Source organism: Ranitomeya variabilis, chromosome 3, assembly GCF_051348905.1.
Source record: "Ranitomeya variabilis isolate aRanVar5 chromosome 3, aRanVar5.hap1, whole genome shotgun sequence".
NCBI lineage: Eukaryota > Metazoa > Chordata > Amphibia > Anura > Dendrobatidae > Ranitomeya > Ranitomeya variabilis.
In genome coordinates, this window is record NC_135234.1 from 661,789,690 (window position 1) to 661,811,325 (window position 21,636).

The window sequence follows — 21,636 nt, forward strand, 5'->3', positions numbered from 1 at the left end:
TGGTGTAGACATTTGTGGCGGGCACAGAAAACTGTGCCACAGTTGGGCCATACTGGTCTTGCCTTGGGCAGAGGCACTGCTTCTGCTCCCTCTTTGTGCAGAGCCTCCTCCACTGCCTGGAAGCACTGAGCTGCTTTGTAAAGCACTAGCAGCACTTCTCTCAGTTGAACTGGAGAAGATGATGGAATTCACCAGTGTGTCTTGGTACTCCCGCATTTTACGCTCCCGGTTCAACGGTGTGATGAGGCTTTGTACGTTGTCCCGGTAGCGAGGATAGAGGAGAGTGAACACCCAATAATCAGACATGTTGAGAATGTGGGCGATGCGGCGGTCATTTCTCAGGCACTGCAGCATGTAATCAACCATGTGCTGCAGACTGCCAACTGGCCAAGAAACGCTGTCCCCTGCTTGAGGTGTGATCTCTGCCCGCTCGTCATCACCCCACCCTCGCTGTACACACTGACTACTGGACAATTGTGTAACTCCCTCCTCTGGACGGATGTCTTCCTCCTTTGACTCCTCCTCATCCTCCTCACAAAGTGTCCCCTGCCTACGCGTTTGTGAGGAACCACGTGGCGCTGACTGTCCAGAAGATGATGGAAATGGTGAATCCTCATCCTCCACCTCTTCCACAACATCATCCCTTAGCGCTTGCAGTGATTTTTCAAGCAGGCAGATAAGGGGGACAGTCATGCTGACTAGTGCATCATCTGCAGTCGCCATCCGCGTGGAATAATCGAAGGGACGCAAAACCTGGCAGATGTCCTTCATAGTGGCCCACTCTGTGGTTGTGAAGTCTGAACGGCGCGGAGTGCGACTTCTTTGCGCCTGATGCAGCTGGTACTCCATTACTGCTTGCTGCTGCTCACAAAACCGCTCCAACATATGTAACGTGGAATTCCACCTGGTAGGTAGGTCACATATGATGCGATGTTCCGGAAGGCAGAATCGGCGCTGCAGAGCCACAATGCGCGATTTTGCCGTGCTGGAACGCCGCAAGTGAGCACACTCTAGGCGGACCTTGTGCAGCAGTGCATCAAGATCCAGATAGTCCCTCAAAAAACTCTGCATGACCAAGTTGAGCACATGTGCCAGACATGGGATGTGAGTGAGGTTGCCGAGGCCCAGAGCTGCCACCAGATTTCGGCCATTATCACACACTACCATGCCTGGCTGGAGATTCGCTGGCACAAACCACACATCGCTCTCCTGCTTGATGGCATTCCAGAGCTCCTGCGCTGTGTGGCTTCGATTCCCCAAAGAAATTAATTTCAAGACGGCCTGTTGACGTTTGGCCACGGCTGTGCTCATGTCGGTCGTAACAGGTAAACGTTCACGGGTCCATGTGGAGGTGGACTGTGACGGCTCCTGCAGCGACGATTCTGAGGAACTTGTGTAAGAGGAGGAGTCAATGCGTACAGACTGGATTCCTGCAATCCTTGGAGTGGGCAGGACACGTCCTGCGCCACTCGCACGATCTGTACCCGGCTCAACAACATTAACCCAATGGGCAGTGAGGGAAAGGTATCGCCCCTGTCCATGTTGACTGGTCCACGCATCGGTGGTGAGGTGGACCTTGCTACTGACGGTGTTCAGTAGTGCGTGTTTTATCTGTCCCTCCACATGCTTGTGCAGGGCAGGGACGGCTTGCCTGCTGAAATAAAAGTGGCTGGGCACATTGTACTGTGGGACTGCCAATGACATCGAGTCACGGAAGCTGTCAGTCTCCACCAGTCTGAATGACAGCATTTCCAGTGACAGAAGTTTGGCAATGCCTGCAGTCAGAACCTGTGCTCGTGGGTTGTTTGCCGAGAAAGGCCGCCTTTTCTCCCATGCCTGTACTACCGATGGCTGTAGACTGGGCTGGGAGTGTGAGGATGACTGGGAACGTGGTGCTGCGGGTGGAATTACAGTGGGTCTCTGGACAACAGTGCCAGAGGTTCTTCCATGGCGATCCTGGGAGGAAGCCGAACCAGCTGTGTGTGAGCTGGAGGAAGAGGCAACACGAGCTGAAGAGGTGGTAGCTGCCGCTGTTGGTTGGCCTAGCTCTTCAGTGTGTTTCTGTAACTCCGTCGCGTGCCTGGTCCGCACATGTTTCCACATGTTGGAGGTATTGAGGTTGCTGACATTTCTCCCTCTTTTGACTTTGTGATGACTCACCTTGCATTTGACATAGCAAATGTCATCTGCAACTTTGTCAAAAAAGGACCAGGCACTGCAAGTCTTGGGAGCGCCCTTTTTGGCTTTTGGAAGAGACACGCTCCTAACGGGGGCCAAAGTGGAGGCTACAGGATCCGCAGTCTTCCCCCTCCCTCTCCCTCTTTGGCCCATTCGGGGAATCTCTTCCTCAGAGCTGCTCCCACCACCTTCCTGTCCCTCACGCCACGATGGGTCAAGGACCTCATCATCTACACTACCCTCTGCCACCAATTGCTCCTCCTGGGTAGTCTCAGCAGCAGAGCACGCACCAGAAAGTGGCACCTGAGTGTCATCAGCGGATGCGTTCTGCGGTGTGGTGACCAGAGGCACTGGCCCACCCGCCTCTTCAGACTCAGAGAGAAAAAGCTGTTGGGCATGACTGCACACTGCCTCTTCTTCCATTTCTCCAATGCTGCTTGGCTGGCCCCCTGTTTCCAAGCCAAGAGATTTAGAGAACAGAAGTAGAGACGGCTCCTGTCCTGGGCTCTCTGTCTGCCTGGGCAATTTGGCAGGTGGCGAAGAAACAGATGGGTGCTCTCCAGTGCTCTGTGTCTGAGAGGATGTGGCACTAATTGAAGTTGATGCGTTAGCTGCCATCCATCCGGCAACGGCTTCAATTTGGTCTTCACGCAGCAGCGGTGTACAGTGCTCTCCGACAAAGCTGCGCATGAAGGACTGTTCCCTGCTGAAACTGGGTGATGATGAGTCACCGGTGCCCGCAGCAGGCACAGAATCCCCACGTCCTCTCCCTGCTCCGCGCCCACGCCCACGTGCCTTACTCCCTGCCTTCTTCATCTTGGTTGACTGATAAAGATAAGCAGAAAAGTACTAACGGCTTAGTGTGCTTATTCCTGAACAGCTCCTAACAGGTATAAGAAACACTAATTTTCTAAAGTGTGGACTAGACTTTAATATGAGCTAATGTGGCCTACACAACTGTAAAGTGTTGTGTTTGGTGAACTTTATTCTTTCTTTATTTTTTTGGGGATGAACTGACAACAGGGAGAGCTGCACTCACACGGAGACCGTGCAGACAGCCGTAAACTGCGCTGCAAGGCCCCAAAAACCTCCTCTACATTATCCTATGTAGTGTTTTTCCACAATTTAGCTGGATACGGGTGGAAAGTCACTAATAGGAATTATTTGAAAAAAATGTGCAGCAGCCTGCACTACTTGCAAAAAAGGACAATGGAATGGATAGAACTGTATGAGTCAGTGAACCACCCTGAGCTGGATACAACCGGCTGTGGCTGCACACAGACTACAGGGCGAGCTGCACTCACACGGAGCCCGTGCAGACAGCCGTAAACGGCGCTGCAAGGCCCCAAAAACCTCCTCTACGTTATCCTATGTAGTGTTTTTCCACAATTTAGCTGGATACGGGTGGAAAGTCACTAATAGGAATTATTTGAAAAAAATGTGCAGCAGCCTGCACTACTTGCAAAAAAGGACAATGGAATGGATAGAACTGTATGAGTCAGTGAACCACCCTGAGCTGGATACAACCGGCTGTGGCTGCACACAGACTACAGGGCGAGCTGCACTCACACGGAGACCGTGCAGACAGCCGTAAACGGTGCTGCAAGGCCCCAAAAACCTCCTTTATGTTATCCTATGTAGTGTTTTTCCACATTTTAGCTGGATACGGGTGGAAAGTCACTAATAGGAATTATTTGAAAAAAATGTGCAGCAGCCTGCACTACTTGCAAAAAAGGACAATGGAATGGATAAAACAGTATGAGGCAGTGAACCACCCTGACCTGAATACAACCAGCTATGGCTGCACACAGACTACAAAGTGGGCTGCACTCACACACACACACACACACACACACACACACAGAGACCTTGCAGATCGCTGTGAAAACAGCGCTGCAAGGCAAAAGCAAAGTGAACACACAGCGGTTGCTAAATTAGCCTGGGAAAAGCACAAAGAAGCAAATCGCTATCTCAACTGGCCCTCAGTCAGAACACAGTGGCCTGTCACTAACTGAATTCACAGCAGAGTGAGCGCAAAATGGCGCCAGCGACTTTTAAACTGCAGCATGACATCATTTCAGCAGCCAATCACAGCCTTGCCAGTAGTTTCATGCCCACCATGCTGAACAGGATGTGCCCACACTTGTAGTCTGTCCTCATTGGCTGAATTCGTGCATTTTGAATTGAGAACTTCCGATTCCGGTATCCGATATGCGGCAAGTATCGGATCTCGGTATCGGAATTCCGATACCGCAAATATCGGCCGATACCCGATACTTGCGGTATCGGAATGCTCAACACTACTCCTATCCCCTATATAATCTGGGTCCTGACTGAAACACATAGTCAGAACTAGCTTATGCTGCATGGCTGGGTGGCAGGCTTGTTTGGTGGTTATATGAGAAGGGTTTGGTGGATTTATATGTGACTGTTGCTTGGGTTTGTAAATGTGATAATTCCCTTTCCACCTCTTACTTTGGTTTTAGCCCATGCTCCACTCCCTGGTGCAAAACTCTGATATATGCGAGTGAATATTTGTATGCCTGGTATTTTCAGTTGCCCTTGTACGTGTTGCCTTGTTTGGTTGGTGTACTGCGGTGCACGGTTGCTCCCCTGGGAGGGGGAAGGGAACAGTCGGAGGGCGAATACAAGAGATAAGGCAAGGTTGGTGGCCCGACATCTTTACCTACAGAAGTAACCTGGGGAATAGGGCAAGCTAGAGCGCCCCCTAGTGTTAGGGATAGTGTAGGAGCCTCTGGTCCTGGATCACCTGACAACTGAGTCTTAACACCACTATTAGTAGAGGAATACAGCCTGAATCACCAGAACCACCATTAGTATATGAATATATCATCATAACTACCACCAGTACATGAAAGCAGTGCCAGAACGAACATCAATATATGACTAGGGCACCAAAACCACCATTAGTACAGGAATACAGAGCCAAAATGGTCACCAGTACCTGAAGTACCCTAATCACCATAGATACATGAATACCGCACCAGAACTATCAAAACAAAAACACCAGAACCACAATTGGTACAAGAATGCAACACCAGAACTACTACAAGTACTTGAATACTGCATGAGAACCATCAATAGTACATGAATACAGCACACAGTTTCCTTGCGATACTGATGTTTTTCTTCACATTGTCCCCCACTCTTCTCACTATCCCTTCAGGCTGACTCAATTCCATACAGAGCCCCCTTTTCACCCTCCCCTCATGTTGCCACCTCTTCATATTGAGCCACCTCTTCACACTGTTCACTCTAAATACTTAGTTTCTTCTTCACACTGTCCCACCATGATACCTTCTTTTCAGACTGAACCAACTCTTCATACTGAGCACACATGCTACCCCTCTCAACTTTGTCCCCCTATGCTGCCCCCTCACCTTACAGAGCCCACTGTCCACACTATCTTCATACTAAGCCCCCCATGCTACCCCTCTCTACTTTGTCCTTCCCATGCAGTCCCCTCTGCATACAAAGTCACTTCTTGCTCCTTCCATGTTGCCCCTTCTCCAAAGTCTCATCTGCACATTGTCCCCACATGCTGCCCCTCTCCATATAAAGCTTCCTCTGCTTACTGTTCCCCTATGCTGCCCCCTCCCTTTGCTGAGCCCCATCTACACTCTATTGCCCATGCTTCTACAGAGGGGCGGACACTGACAACTTGGCACCCCTGTGCAAGAAATGTGTCTGGGCCCCCTCCTTTTATAGTGACAAATCTCTATCTATCTATATCTAGCTATCTATATCTTTCTATCTATCTATCTATCTATCTATCTATCTATCTATCTATCTATCTATCTATCTATCTATCTATCTATAGCCACACACACATACATGTATATATATTACATATTCTCCTTTATTATGTATATTGCTGTCTCTTATTACACACTGCCTTCTCTTGTTATATACAGCACCCTCCCTTTCATATCAGATTATATAGAGCCCTGTCTTTATTACATACTGTCCTGTCTTGTTAGATATATAATGCAATGACGGCTGGTGGAGTATGGGAAAGCTTCTATTCTAATGGAGGAGCTGATGGACTGATCGTCTGGTCACCAGCTGCTCCATCAGTAGTCATTTTATATCTAACAAGAGAGGGGACTATGTAGTAAAAGAGGGCACTGTGAATTGTGAATAAAAAAAATAACAAGAATATATCATGTAATAGACAACACTGTCCATTACAGCAGAGGAAGCTACTGTATATAATAAGGGAGAGCACCATAAATAACCAGAGAGGTTAGTACGTAAAAAGGGACAGTGATATACATAATAAAAGAACAAAACTATGTAACAGCGGATGGTGTTATACAGTTGTGCTCAAAAGTTTACATACCCCGGCAGAATTTTTGCTTTCTTTGCCTTTTTTCAGAGAATATGAATGATAACACCAAAACTTTTTCTCTACTCATGGTTAGTGGTAGGGTGAAGCCATTTATTGTTAAACAACTATGTTTTCTCTTTTTAAATCATAATGACAACTCAAAACATCCAAATAACCCTGTTCAAAAGTTCACTGTTGTGAAATTGGATTCTGGGCTCCCCCGGTGGCCACTTGTGGAATTGTACTTGTGTGCATCATCCCCTCTGTTCACCTGCTCCTATCAGGATGTGGGAGTCGCTATATTACCTTGCTCCTCTGTCAGTTTCATGCCGGTCAACTATGTAATCAGAAGCCTTCTGTGCATGTTCCTGCTACTAGACAACTCCTAGCTAAGTTGGACTTTTGTCCTTGTGTGTTTTTGCATTTTGTTCCTGTTCACAGCTGCTGTTTCGTTTCTGTGTCTGGAAAGCTCTTGTGAGCGGAAATTGCCACTCTGGTGTTATGAGTTAATGCTAGAGTCTTAAAGTAATTTCTGGATGGTGTTTTGATAGGGTTTTCTGCTGACCATGAAAGTGCCCTTTCTGTCTTCATGCTATCTAGTAAGCGGACCTCGATTTTGCTAAACCTATTTTCATACTACGTTTGTCATTTCATCTAAAATCACCGCCAATATATGTGGGGGCCTCTGTCTGCCTTTTGGGAAAATTTCTCTAGAGGTGAGCCAGGACTGTCTTTTCCTCTGCTAGGATTAGGTAGTTCTCCGGCTGGCGCTGGGCATCTAGGGATAAAAAACGTAGGCATGCTACCCGGCCACTTCTAGTTGTGCTGCAGGTTTAGTTCATGGTCAGTATAGTTTCCATCTTCCAAGAGCTAGTTCTCATATATGCTGGGCTATGTTCTCTCGCCATTGAGAATCATGACAGTTTGACCGGCCCGAAAAAGGGTTAAATTACTGGCTGAGAAAGGAGAGAAAAAAGAAGTCTGCTACAATTTTTTTTTTTTTTTTTTTTTTCCCCTCTAGTTCTGAGTGTGCTCTTAATTGAATCACTTGCTAGTTTGCCTATGCTGCAGCCTTCCTCTCTTTCTCTCCTTCTAATCCTTGAATGGCTCTGTGTTCACCTGTTTCAAATGGATCTTCAGAGTGTAGCTACAGGTTTGAATAATCTCGCCACAAAGGTACAAAATTTGCAAGATTTTGTTGTTCATGCACCTATGTCTGAGCCTAGAATTCCTTTGCCTGAATTCTTCTCGGGGAATAGATCTCACTTTCAAAATTTTAAAAATAATTGCAAATTGTTTTTGTCCCTGAAGTCTCGCTCTGCCGGAGACCCTGCACAGCAGGTCAGGATTGTAATTTCCTTGCTCCGGGGCGACCCTCAGGACTGAGCTTTTGCATTGGCACCAGGGGATCCTGCGTTGCTCAATGTGGATGCGTTTTTTCTGGCCTTGGGGTTGCTTTATGAGGAACCTCATTTAGAGCTTCAGGCGGAAAAGGCCTTGATGTCCTTGTCTCAGGGGCAAGATGAAGCTGAAATATACTGCCAAAAATTCCGCAAATGGTCTGTGCTTACTCAGTGGAATGAGTGCGCCCTGGCGGCGATTTTCAGAGAAGGTCTCTCTGATGCCATTAAGGATGTTATGGTGGGGTTCCCTGTGCCTGCGAGTCTGAATGAGTCCATGACGATGGCTATTCAGATCGATAGGCGTCTGCGGGAGCGCAAACCTGTGCACCATTTGGCGGTGTCTACTGAGAAAACGCCAGAAAATATGCAATGTGATAGAATTCTGTCCAGAAGCGAGCGGCAGAATTTTAGACGAAAAAATGGGTTGTGCTTCTATTGTGGTGATTCAACTCATGTTATATCAGCATGCTTTAAGCGTACTAAGAAGCCTGACAAGTCTGTTTCAATTAGCACTTTACAGTCTAAGTTTATTCTATCTGTGACCCTGATTTGTTCTTTGTCATCTATTACCGCGGACGCCTATGTCGACTCTGGCGCTGCTTTGAGTCTTATGGATTGGTCCTTTGCCAAACGCTGTGGGTATGATTTGGAGCCATTGGAGGCTCCGATACCTCTGAAAGGGATTGACTCCACCCCATTGGCTAGTAATAAACCACAATACTGGACACAAGTGACTATGCGTGTTAATCCGGATCACCAGGAGGTTATTCGCTTTCTGGTGCTGTATAATCTACATGATGTTTTGGTGCTGGGATTGCCATGGCTGCAATCTCATAACCCAGTCCTCGACTGGAGAGCTATGTCTGTGTTAAGCTGGGGATGTAAAGGAACTCATGGGGACGTACCTTTGGTTTCCATTTCATCATCTATTCCCTCTGAGATTCCTGAATTCTTGTCTGACTTTCGTGACGTTTTTGAAGAACCCAAGGTTGGTTCACTACCTCCGCACCGGGAGTGCGATTGTGCCATAGACTTGATCCCGGGTAGTAAATACCCTAAGGGTCGTTTATTTAATCTGTCTGTGCCTGAACACGCGGCTATGCGAGAATATATAAAGGAGTCCTTGGAAAAGGGACATATTCGTCCTTCGTCATCTCCCTTAGGAGCCGGTTTTTTCTTTGTGTCTAAGAAAGACGGCTCTTTGAGGCCATGTATTGATTATCGTCTTTTGAATAAAATCACGGTTAAATATCAATATCCGTTACCACTGCTTACTGATTTGTTTGCTCGTATAAAGGGGGCCAAGTGGTTCTCTAAGATTGATCTCCGTGGGGCGTATAATTTGGTGCGAATCAAGCAGGGGGATGAGTGGAAAACCGCATTTAATACGCCCGAGGGCCATTTTGAGTATTTGGTGATGCCTTTTGGTCTTTCTAATGCCCCTTCAGTCTTCCAGTCCTTTATGCATGACATTTTCCGCGATTATTTGGATAAATTTATGATTGTGTATCTGGATGATATTCTGATTTTTTCGGATGACTGGGACTCTCATGTCCAGCAGGTCAGGAGGGTTTTTCAGGTTTTGCGGTCTAATTCCTTGTGTGTGAAGGGTTCTAAGTGTGTTTTTGGGGTTCAAAAGATTTCCTTTTTGGGATACATTTTTTCCCCCTCTTCCATCGAGATGGATCCTGTCAAGGTTCAGGCTATTGGTGATTGGACGCAACCCTCTTCTCTTAAGAGTCTTCAGAAATTTTTGGGCTTTGCTAACTTTTATCGTCGATTTATTGCTGGTTTTTCTGATGTTGTAAAACCATTGACTGATTTGACTAAGAAGGGTGCTGATGTTGCTGATTGGTCCCCTGATGCTGTGGAGGCCTTTCGGGAGCTCAAGCGCCGCTTTTCTTCCGCCCCAGTGTTGCGTCAGCCTGATGTTGCTCTTCCTTTTCAGGTTGAGGTCGACGCTTCTGAAATTGGAGCTGGGGCGGTGTTGTCGCAGAGAAGTTCCGACTGCTCCGTGATGAGACCTTGTGCCTTTTTTTCCCGTAAATTTTCGCCCGCCGAGCGGAATTATGATATTGGGAATCGGGAGCTTTTGGCCATGAAGTGGGCTTTTGAGGAGTGGCGTCACTGGCTTGAGGGGGCCAGACATCAGGTGGTGGTATTGACTGACCACAAAAATTTAATTTACCTTGAGTCTGCCAGGCGCCTGAATCCTAGACAGGCGCGCTGGTCGTTGTTTTTCTCTCGGTTTAATTTTGTGGTGTCTTACCTACCGGGTTCTAAGAATGTTAAGGCGGATGCCCTTTCTAGGAGTTTTGAGCCTGACTCCCCTGGTAATTCTGAGCCCACAGGTATCCTTAAAGATGGAGTGATATTGTCTGCCGTTTCTCCAGACCTGCGGCGGGCCTTGCAGGAGTTTCAGGCGGATAGACCTGATCGTTGCCCACCTGGTAGACTGTTTGTTCCTGATGATTGGACCAGTAGAGTCATCTCTGAGGTTCATTCTTCTGCGTTGGCAGGTCATCCTGGAATCTTTGGTACCAGGGATTTGGTGGCAAGGTCCTTCTGGTGGCCTTCCCTGTCACGAGATGTGCGAGGCTTTGTGCAGTCTTGTGACGTTTGTGCTCGGGCTAAGCCTTGCTGTTCTCGGGCTAGTGGATTGTTGTTACCCTTGCCTATCCCGAAGAGGCCTTGGACGCACATCTCGATGGATTTTATTTCGGATCTGCCTGTTTCTCAGAAGATGTCTGTCATCTGGGTGGTGTGTGACCGTTTCTCTAAGATGGTCCATCTGGTTCCCTTGCCTAAGTTGCCTTCTTCTTCCGAGTTGGTTCCTCTGTTTTTTCAAAATGTTGTTCGTTTGCATGGTATTCCTGAGAATATCGTTTCTGACAGAGGGACCCAATTCGTGTCTAGATTTTGGCGGGCATTCTGTGCTAGGATGGGCATAGATTTGTCTTTTTCGTCTGCTTTCCATCCTCAGACTAATGGCCAGACCGAGCGGACTAATCAGACCTTGGAGACATACAGGTCCTTCTCAAAAAATTAGCATATAGTGTTAAATTTCATTATTTACCATAATGTAATGATTACAATTAAACTTTCATATATTATAGATTCATTATCCACCAACTGAAATTTGTCAGGTCTTTTATTGTTTTAATACTGATGATTTTGGCATACAACTCCTGAAAACCCAAAAAACCTGTCTCAATATATTAGCATATTTCACCCGTCCAATCAAATAAAAGTGTTTTTTAATAACAAACAAAAAAACCATCAAATAATAATGTTCAGTTATGCACTCAATACTTGGTCGGGAATCCTTTGGCAGAAATGACTGCTTCAATGCGGCGTGGCATGGAGGCAATCAGCCTGTGACACTGCTGAGATGTTATGGAGGCCCAGGATGCTTCAATAGCGGCCTTAAGCTCTTCCAGAGTGTTAGGTCTTGCGTCTCTCAACTTTCTCTTCACAATATCCCACAGATTCTCTATGGTGTTCAGGTCAGGAGAGTTGGCAGGCCAATTGAGCACAGTAATACCATGGTCAGTAAACCATTTACCAGTGGTTTTGGCACTGTGAGCAGGTGCCAGGTCGTGCTGAAAAATGAAATCTTCATCTCCATAAAGCATTTCAGCCGATGGAAGCATGAAGTGCTCCAAAATCTCCTGATAGCTAGCTGCATTGACCCTGCCCTTGATGAAACACAGTGGACCAACACCAGCAGCTGACATGGCACCATTTTGGCATTTCCTTCTCCCCAGTCTTCCTCCAGACTCTGGCACCTTGATTTCCGAATGACATGCAAAATTTGCTTTCATCAGAAAAAAGTACTTGGGACCACTTAGCAACAGTCCAGTGCTGCTTCTCTGTAGCCCAGGTCAGGCGCTTCTGCCGCTGTTTATGGTTCAAAAGTGGCTTTACCTGGGGAATGCGGCACCTGTAGCCCATTTCCTGCACACGCCTGTGCACGGTGGCTCTGGATGTTTCCACACCAGACTCAGTCCACTGCTTCCTCAGGTTCCCCAAGGTCTGGAATCGGTCCTTCTCCACAATCTTCCTCAGGGTCCGGTCACCTCTTCTCGTTGTACAGCGTTTTCTGCCACATTGTTTCCTTCCAACAGACTTACCATTGAGGTGCCTTGATACAGCACTCTGGGAACAGCCTATTTGTTGAGAAATTTCTTTCTGGGTCTTACCCTCTTGCTTGAGGGTGTCAATGATGGCCTTCTTGACATCTGTCAGGTCGCTAGTCTTACCCATGATGGGGGTTTTGAGTAATGAACCAGGCAGGTTTAGAGAACCTTTTCTTGATATGCTAATTTATTGAGACAGGTTTTTTGGGTTATCAGGAGTTGTATGCCAAAATCATCAGTATTAAAACAATAAAAGACCTGACAAATTTCAGTTGGTGGATAATGAATCTATAATATATGAAAGTTTAATTGTAATCATTACATTATGGTAAATAATGAAATTTAACACTATATGCTAATTTTTTGAGAAGGACCTGTATTTGAGGTGTTTTGTGTCTGCAGATCAGGATGATTGGGTTGCTTTTTTGCCTTTGGCGGAGTTCGCCCTCAATAATCGGGCCAGCTCTGCCACCTTGGTGTCCCCGTTTTTCTGTAATTCAGGGTTTCATCCTCGATTTTCCTCCGGTCAAGTGGAATCTTCGGATTGTCCTGGAGTGGATGCTGTGGTGGAGAGGTTGCATCAGATTTGGGGGCAGGTGGTGGACAATTTGAAGTTGTCCCAGGAGAAGACTCAGCTTTTTGCCAACCGCCGTCGTCGTGTTGGTCCTCGGCTTTGTGTTGGGGACTTGGTGTGGTTGTCTTCTCGTTTTGTCCCTATGAGGGTTTCTTCTCCTAAGTTTAAGCCTCGGTTCATCGGCCCGTACAAGATATTGGAGATTCTTAACCCTGTGTCCTTCCGTTTGGACCTCCCTGCATCCTTTTCGATTCATAATGTTTTTCATCGGTCATTGTTGCGCAGGTATGAGGTACCGGCTGTGCCTTCCGTTGAGCCTCCTGCTCCGGTGTTGGTTGAGGGTGAGTTGGAGTACGTTGTGGAAAAGATCTTAGACTCTCGTGTTTCCAGACGGAAACTCCAGTATCTGGTCAAATGGAAGGGATACGGTCAGGAGGATAATTCTTGGGTCACTGCCTCTGATGTTCATGCCTCCGATCTTGTCCGTGCCTTTCATAAGGCTCATCCTGATCGCCCTGGTGGTTCTGGTGAGGGTTCGGTGCCCCCTCCTTGAGGGGGGGGTACTGTTGTGAAATTGGATTCTGGGCTCCCCCGGTGGCCACTTGTGGAATTGTACTTGTGTGCATCATCCCCTCTGTTCACCTGCTCCTATCAGGATGTGGGAGTCGCTATATTACCTTGCTCCTCTGTCAGTTTCATGCCGGTCAACTATGTAATCAGAAGCCTTCTGTGCATGTTCCTGCTACTAGACAACTCCTAGCTAAGTTGGACTTTTGTCCTTGTGTGTTTTTGCATTTTGTTCCTGTTCACAGCTGCTGTTTCGTTTCTGTGTCTGGAAAGCTCTTGTGAGCGGAAATTGCCACTCTGGTGTTATGAGTTAATGCTAGAGTCTTAAAGTAATTTCTGGATGGTGTTTTGATAGGGTTTTCTGCTGACCATGAAAGTGCCCTTTCTGTCTTCATGCTATCTAGTAAGCGGACCTCGATTTTGCTAAACCTATTTTCATACTACGTTTGTCATTTCATCTAAAATCACCGCCAATATATGTGGGGGCCTCTGTCTGCCTTTTGGGAAAATTTCTCTAGAGGTGAGCCAGGACTGTCTTTTCCTCTGCTAGGATTAGGTAGTTCTCCGGCTGGCGCTGGGCATCTAGGGATAAAAAACGTAGGCATGCTACCCGGCCACTTCTAGTTGTGCTGCAGGTTTAGTTCATGGTCAGTATAGTTTCCATCTTCCAAGAGCTAGTTCTCATATATGCTGGGCTATGTTCTCTCGCCATTGAGAATCATGACAGTTCACATACCGCATTTCTTAATACTGTGTATTGCCCCCTCTAAAATCAGTGACAGCTTGAAGTCTTTTGTGGTAGTTCTGGATGAGCCTCCAGTTCCTGTAAATTCCTGGGCTGTCTAGCATGAACTGCACGCTAGAGATCTCCCCAGACTGGCTCAATGATATTGAGGTCAGGAGACTGAGATGGCCACTCCATAACCTTCACTTTGTTCTGCTGTAGCCAATGACAGGGCAACTTGGCCTTGTGTTTTGGATCATTGTCATGTTGGAACGTCCAAGTACGTCCCATGCGCAGCTTCCAGGCTGATGATTGCAAATTTTCCTCCAGTATTTGCTGAAAACGTGCTGCATTCATCTATCCTTCAACTTTGACCAAGTTTCCTGTGCCTTTGCAGCTCACACATCCCCAAAACATGAGCGATCCATCTCCATGCTTTACAGTTGGAATGGTGTTCCTTTCATCATAGGCCTTGTCGACCTCTCTCCAAATGTAATGTTTATGGTTGTGGCCAAAAAGTTCCATTTTGGTCTCATCACTCCAAATTACCTTGTTCCAGAAGTTTTGAGGCTTGTCTCTGTGCTGTTTTGCATATTGTAGACAAGATACTTTGTGGCATTTGCGCAGTAATGGCTTTCTTCTGTCGACTCAACCATGCAGCTTGTTTTTCTTCAAGTGCCTCCTTATTGTGCATCTTGAAACAGCCACACCGCTAGTTTTCAAAGAGTCCTGCATTTCAGCTTATGTTATTTGTGGGTTTTTCTTTGCATCCAGAACAATTTTCCTGGCAGTTGTGGACAAAATTTTTGTTGGTCTACCTGACCGTGGTTTTGTTTTTACAGAGCTCCTGATATTCCATTTCTTAATCACAGTTTGAATGCTGATAACTTGCATTATCAATTCCTTGGATATCTTTTTGTATCCCTTTCCTGTTTATACAGTTCAACTATCTTTTCCCATAGATCCGTTAACAATTCTTTCGCTTTCCCCATGACTCACAATCCAGAAATGTCAGTGGCTGGATGAAAGATGCAAGAGTCTGTCTGGATCCCAGAAACTCACTCAGCTTTTATGCACACACACACTGATTACAAGCAAGCAGGTCACAGGTGAGAATGTTGCCCTTTGAAGCCATTCAAACCCATTTATGTCAACTTCTGTGCATGGCCAAAATCACCAGGGTATGTGAATTTTTGATCAGGGTCATTTAGATGTTTTGGGTTGTCATTATGATTTAAAAAGAGAAAACAGCAGTTTGACAATAAATGTCTTCATACAACCACTAACCATGAGTGGAGAAAAAGTTTTGGTGTTATTATTAATATTCTCTGGAAAAAGGCCAAGAAAGCAAAAATCCTGCCGGGGTATGTAAACGTTTGAGCACAACTGTGTATCAACTTATGCCGCTTTTCATTTCTTGTTTTTTTTGTCTGTAAATGGTACAAGAAAACTGCTTATAGGGCACTAAACAGGCCTGCATATACTCACAACATGTGTGCATTCTCCTCTCCGAGTGCTTGTGATTAAGAGGGCCAACTACCACAGTTAGGCATCACTGGTAATTCTGTAGACTGATTTTAGGTCAGAACAAAACACACAACAGCATGCTCCATGAAGCCGCAGATGCTACACAAAGGCAGAGTTTCCCCCATAGAAATCAATGGGGACCTGATGACTTGGATTAATTCCTGCAGATCAATGGAGGAAATCCATATGATTACACTATTTTCTAATGAACGCACATTTAAATAGAAATCTGTATAGGTATCATTCCATTTATATGGTCGTGTACAATATAAAGCCTTTTGACCAAAATAGACAATTTAACTTAGAGCACTGCAAAACATATCTGATTGTGTTTTATGCTATCATGATACACAAAATTCAATTACATTTGTTTTTTAATCCAATATACTAATCAAATACTAAATATGTAACTTTTACCAAAACTTGTTCTTTCTTTTCCTCTATGACATTGCCATCTTGTGGATGAAATTGGCAGTGCAATAGAAAAAAATATTGCCTTGGAGACAAAGCACAGGCATCATAATAAAAAAAGGAATGAACCAAAATCAAAAACTAAAATATTAATTACTAATTAATCCAATATACTAATCAAATACTGAATATGTAATTTTTACCAAAGCTTGTTCTTTCTTTTCCTCTATGACATTGCCATCTTGTGGATGAAATTGGCAGTGCAATAGAAAAAAATACTGACTTGGAGACAAAGCACAGGCATAATAATAAAAAAAAGAAATGAACCAAAATCAAAAACTAAATTATGAATTACTAAAATTAGCAAAAAGAGGTACAATGAGTGTTTTAAGCTTGCTGAAGATGGGATGAGCATGGTTTTTGGAGTTTAGATTGAATTGACATGTCAGAAAGTCCTTCCTTTCTCCTTTGACCTGACAACTGCAGCAGTAAATCAGTGATACTGAGGAAAGTTATTTCCACTGTGACAGCAGAGGAGTAGGGAAGGACACTCTCATAAACCACTGTGTAGACATTACAGTAGGAGTCAAGGACGTAATGATCGTGGTCACAGAGGGTTCGACAGCAACAGTGCCCGTACAGGCAGGGCCGGTGTTAGAGCAGGGCAAACTAGGCAATTTCCTAAGGCCCCAACTCCCCCAGCATGCCCAGCCTGTGGTATGCCGCTAATAGCAGCAGACAATATGGCCGCTATGGGGTCCATGAGTCAGGTGGTTCTGATGCCAGTGCCAGCTCAGGGCCCTCCCCCTCATGCCCGGCATTGCACATTCTACTGTATCAGTATCTTAGATACCAATACAGTTGAAAGCAATTATGGAGGAGGGAGCATCACATGACACTCCCTCTCCCATCATTCCCCCTCTGCATCTGACATCTCAGCCAGCGATCACGATGGCGTCACTGCATCGCACTAAGCTGTGTTGGGCAGTGGAGCTGCTGAGAAGGTGTGCTGCAGAGACCGTAGTAGTGGGGGAACAGGGAGAGGTGAGTGTTTTATATATATTTTTTCTTTATTTCAGTGAGTACTTGGTGACCATAAAACTGGAGGACTATGGTGCCTGCATTATACTGTATGGGGGGCTGCATATACCATATGATGTCCATAATACTAGAGGCATATAGCGCTGCATTATACTATACGGAGGCTGCATTATACCATGTGGTATCCATAATTCTTGTGGTCTACGGGGGGCTGCATTATACTATATGGGAGAGCTGCATTATACCATGTGGTGACCATAATATTGGAGGACTATGAGGGCTGCAACATACCATATGGGGGCTGTATTATATTATATGAAGGCTCCATTATACTCTATCAAGGATTATGGAGTGCACTATACCAGAGGTGTCAAACTGCATTCCTCGAGGGCCGCCAATAGGTCATGTTTTCAGGATTTCCTTGTATTGCACAGGTGATAATTTAATCACCTGCACAGAATGATTCCAGCACCTTGTGGAATGCTAAGGAAATCCTGAAAACATGACCTGTTGGCGGCCCTCGAGGAATGCAGCTTGACACCTCTGCACTATACTATATGTATTATATGGGGGCTGCATTATATACTATATCAAGGACTATAGGCTGTGTATTATACTATATGGGAAGTGCATTATACTCTATCAAGGACTATCGGGTACATTATACTGTATGGAGGACTATGGTGTATGCATTATACTATATGAAGGACTATAGGATGCATTATACATGTTGGGCCATGTATATGGATACATCTAAATAAAATGGAAATGGTTGGTGATATCAACTTCCTGTTTGTGGCACATTAGTATATGGGAGGGGGAAAACGTTTCGAAAGGGTGATGACTATGGCGGCCATTTTGAAGTCGGGCATTTTGGATCCAACTTTATTTTTTCCAATGGGAAGAAGGTCATGTGACACATCAAACTTATTGAGAATTTCACAAGAAAAACAATGGTGTGCTTGGTTTTAACGTAACTTTATTCTTTCATGAGTTATTTACAAGTTTCTCTTTGTTTACAGCCATTGACATGTCGCAGACGTTAACACGTGAGGAGCGGATAGAAATTGTGTTGATGTCTGGAGAACGCAGCACCCGGGTCATTGCAGCAGATTTCAATGCAAGACACCCTACCCAAGAAAACTGTCATCATTCCCTTTTTATTTAGGTGTATCCAGATAAATGGCCCGCCCAAAAAAGTTTGCCTCATCACTGAACATAATGTTCTGTGTAAACTGATGGTCCTGTTCCAATTTTTGTTTTGCCCATTCTGCAAATTCAGCGTGCCGATCTGGCATCAGTCGAACATCCCTTCGGTGAATATTAGCTATTCCAATGATGCAGTGGAGCGGCTTTTTAGGATGACATGTGAAACAGCAAAAGCCAGGTCAGTGTAAACAGGACAGCGGATAAATTATCGGAGTAGGTAGCACAGATGAAGCAGAGCCAGGAATGCAGATACACATGGGAAGAGTGATTCTGTAGGAAACTAGTATCTTGCAACAGGGTTGCAGTTAATCACAAGAATGCAGCTAGTTGTCTTCCAGCAGTGCAATGGTAAATCACAGGTACAGTAGCATGTAAAGTTTGGACACCCCTGGTCAAAATTACTATTATTGTGAGCAGTTAAGCAAGTTGAAGATGAAATTGTTTCTAAAAAGTCTAAAGTTAAATACGACACATTTCCTTTGTATTTTAGGAAAAAATATATATTTTTAACTTTTACATTTTAAAAATTTTTAAAAAAAATGGGCCGATGCAAAGATTTGAGCAGCCTGCATTGTTAGTAGTACATAGTAGCATATCCTTTTGCAAGTATCACAGCTTATAAATGCATTTTTTGCAGCTAGCCAATAGTCTTTCAATTCTCAATTTTCATCCATTCTTCCTTGGAAACCTCCTCCAGTTCTGTGAGATTCCTGGGTCGTCTTCCATGCATTGCTATTTTATGGACTAGCCACAGATTTTCAATGATGTTCATATCAGGGAACTGTGAGGGCCATTGTAAAACCTTCTGCTTGCCCCTTTTGAGGTAGCCTATGGTGGATTTTGATGTGTGTTTAGGATCATTATCCATTTATAGAAGTCATCATCTTTTCAACTTCAGCTTTTTACAGATAGTATTATATTTGCATCAAGAAGTTGTTGAAACTTAATTGAATCCATTCTTTCCCAATGTTTCCCGTGCCATTGGCTGCAACACAACCCCAAGGCATGATTGATCTGCCCCCATGCTTAATGGTTGGTGAGATGTTCTTTCCCTGAAATGATGTGCCCTTTTTTCTCCACACACACCTTTGATCAATGTTCTATTTTAACCTCAGCGGTCCACAGTACTTGTTTCCAAAATGCATCAGGATTGTTTAGATGTTCTTTTGCACACTTCTAATGCTGAATTTTATGGTGGGGACACAGGAGGTTTTCTTCTGATGACTCTTCCATGAAGGCCAAATTTGTGCAGGTGTCTCTGAACACTAGAACAATGTACCACAACTCCAGAGTCTGCTAAATCTTTCTGAAGGCATTTTGCAGTCAAGCAGGGATTCTGATTTGCCTCTCTAGCAATCCTATGAGCAGCTCTCATTGACATTTTGCTTGGTCTTCCAGACCTTATCTTGACCTTCACTGTTCCTGTTAACTGCCATTTCTTAATTACGTTTAGAACTGAAGGAAGGGCAACTTGAAAATGCTTTGCTATCTTCTTATAGCCTTCTCCTGCTTTGTGGGCCTCCACCATTTTCATTTTCAGAGTGCTAGGCAGCTGCTTAGAAGAACCCCTGGCTGCAGTACACCACTCCAATGCCTGATGAAGCGATAGCCAAACTGCATTGAAGTGGTGTGAGGGGGTTGTAGTATGTCCTAAAAAACATTGCAAATGTTATTTATCCTTGTACCTTTCAATATTATGATCTGGCTTGTTGAAATGAGCACTTAAACTTGTAAATTTATCGTACTATTGCATGTAAAGCGCTTTAGGTGTGTTACTTCTAAAGGCAGTCTTTGCATCTTAATCAAGTATATCTTTATGATACATTGTATACTACATTGCAGTTAATTACTGATATGCACACCAATAATCTTTGAAAATATTGTCATTGTGCAAGTATTATAATTATATAAAATTTGTGATGTAAATGTGCATAGCTAATTATTGATGCATTCAGCTTATTCTGGTGGCATATTTAATTGGAAAGGTATCAATTAATACTATCTTGGGCATATCCCTCCCCCTTTTGAGCTGTGTTATTATATATGCATTTTTTCATAAGTCCTTGTTTTTGTGTTGGATTTATGTCATTCATTTTCCAAATAAAGTGATTATTATGCATATTTTACATTACTGTCTTTGTCCCTTTCATTGAATATCTTTCTTTATGTTTCTCTTTGATTTTTTAGTATTCTAGGGTATACCGCTAACCTACTGTTGGTATTTCCTTCTCTTGTAGGATTTAATTAAAGGGCCGCTGTCACCCCCCTCCAGCTGTTATAAACTAAAAGAGCCACCTTGTGCAGCAGTAATGCTGCATTCTAACAAGGTGGCTCTTTTAGTTTTAGGTGCATGTATTACCAAAATAAAGGGTTTTATATTTTCGCCAAAATACCTTTCTTTAGCCAGGGAGGCAGGTCCTCACCCCCCTGCTTGTAACGCCACATTGCCGTCACTCAAATGTTCAGGGGTGCCGGGCACCGCCCCCTCAGCGCTGTTTACCCATGAAATCCGGCGCCTGCGCTGTGTATCGCTGTTTGGTGCAGGCGCAGAGAGCTCTGGCCATCTGATGTCACAGCCAGGCTTGCAGACTGCGCCTGTGCGGCGAGTGCGGCCACCCACCTTGGTAATCCCAGCCCCGTAGTGTGTTATGCATTATGCAGAGTGCGGGGCTGGGATTCACAAGCAGGGTGGTGGGTTTTTTTACATTTACAATGGTAACCAGGGTAAACATCGGGTTACTAAGCGCGGCCCGGCGCTTAGTAACCCGATGTTTACCCTGGTTACCCGGGGACTTCGGCATCGTTGGTCGCTGGAGAGCTGTCTGTGTGACAGCTCTCCAGCGACCACACAACGACTTACCAATGATCACGGCCAGGTCGTATCGCTGGTCGTGATCGTTGGTAAATCGTTTAGTGTAACGGTACCTTTAGGACAAAGAGAATGTCCTTTAGGCTTCCTTCAGTCCTGGTGATTCTGAAATGGAGGCCAGGGGGGTAGTCGTGACAGAGGGTGGCAGTACTGGCACACCCTGGCCCTCCGTCTCATAAACATATCGTCCCTTCTGTGTTAAGGTACCGTCACATTTAGCGACGCTGCAGTGATATAGACAACGAGCCGATCGCTGCAGCATCGCTGTTTAGGTCGCTAGGAGACGTCAGACACCGGCAACAGCAGAAGCGATCCAGTGACGTACTTATCGTTCTCGCTGGTTGTTCGCTCCAGTTCGCTCCATGAAGAAACATTGCAGGCATCGTTGCTTTTGCTGTCAAACACGACGATACACGCCGATCTGACGACCAAATAAAGTTCTGGACTTCTAGCTCCGACCAGCGATATCACAGCGGGATCCAGATCGCTGCTGCGTGTCAAACACAACGAGATCGCTATCCAGGACACTGCAACGTCACGGATCATTGTCGTTCTCGTTGGAAAGTTGTTTAGTGTGAAGGTACCTTTACACTTGGTGGTCCACTTACTTGAACATTAGGGTCCATCTCGGTCTGCAGGGGGT

General features: G+C 45.2%; 1 long non-coding RNA gene across 2 annotated transcripts in view; it reads left to right on the forward strand.

Moving 5' to 3' along the window:
- Positions 1 to 18,651, forward strand: part of LOC143816899 (uncharacterized) — a 163,934-nt gene extending 145,283 nt beyond the window's left edge. For both annotated transcript variants that reach the window (XR_013224013.1, XR_013224012.1), the window contains one exon: positions 17,938 to 18,651. This is a non-coding gene — a long non-coding RNA (uncharacterized LOC143816899). The remainder of the gene's footprint in view (positions 1 to 17,937) is intronic.
- Positions 18,652 to 21,636: the final 2,985 nt, after the last annotated feature.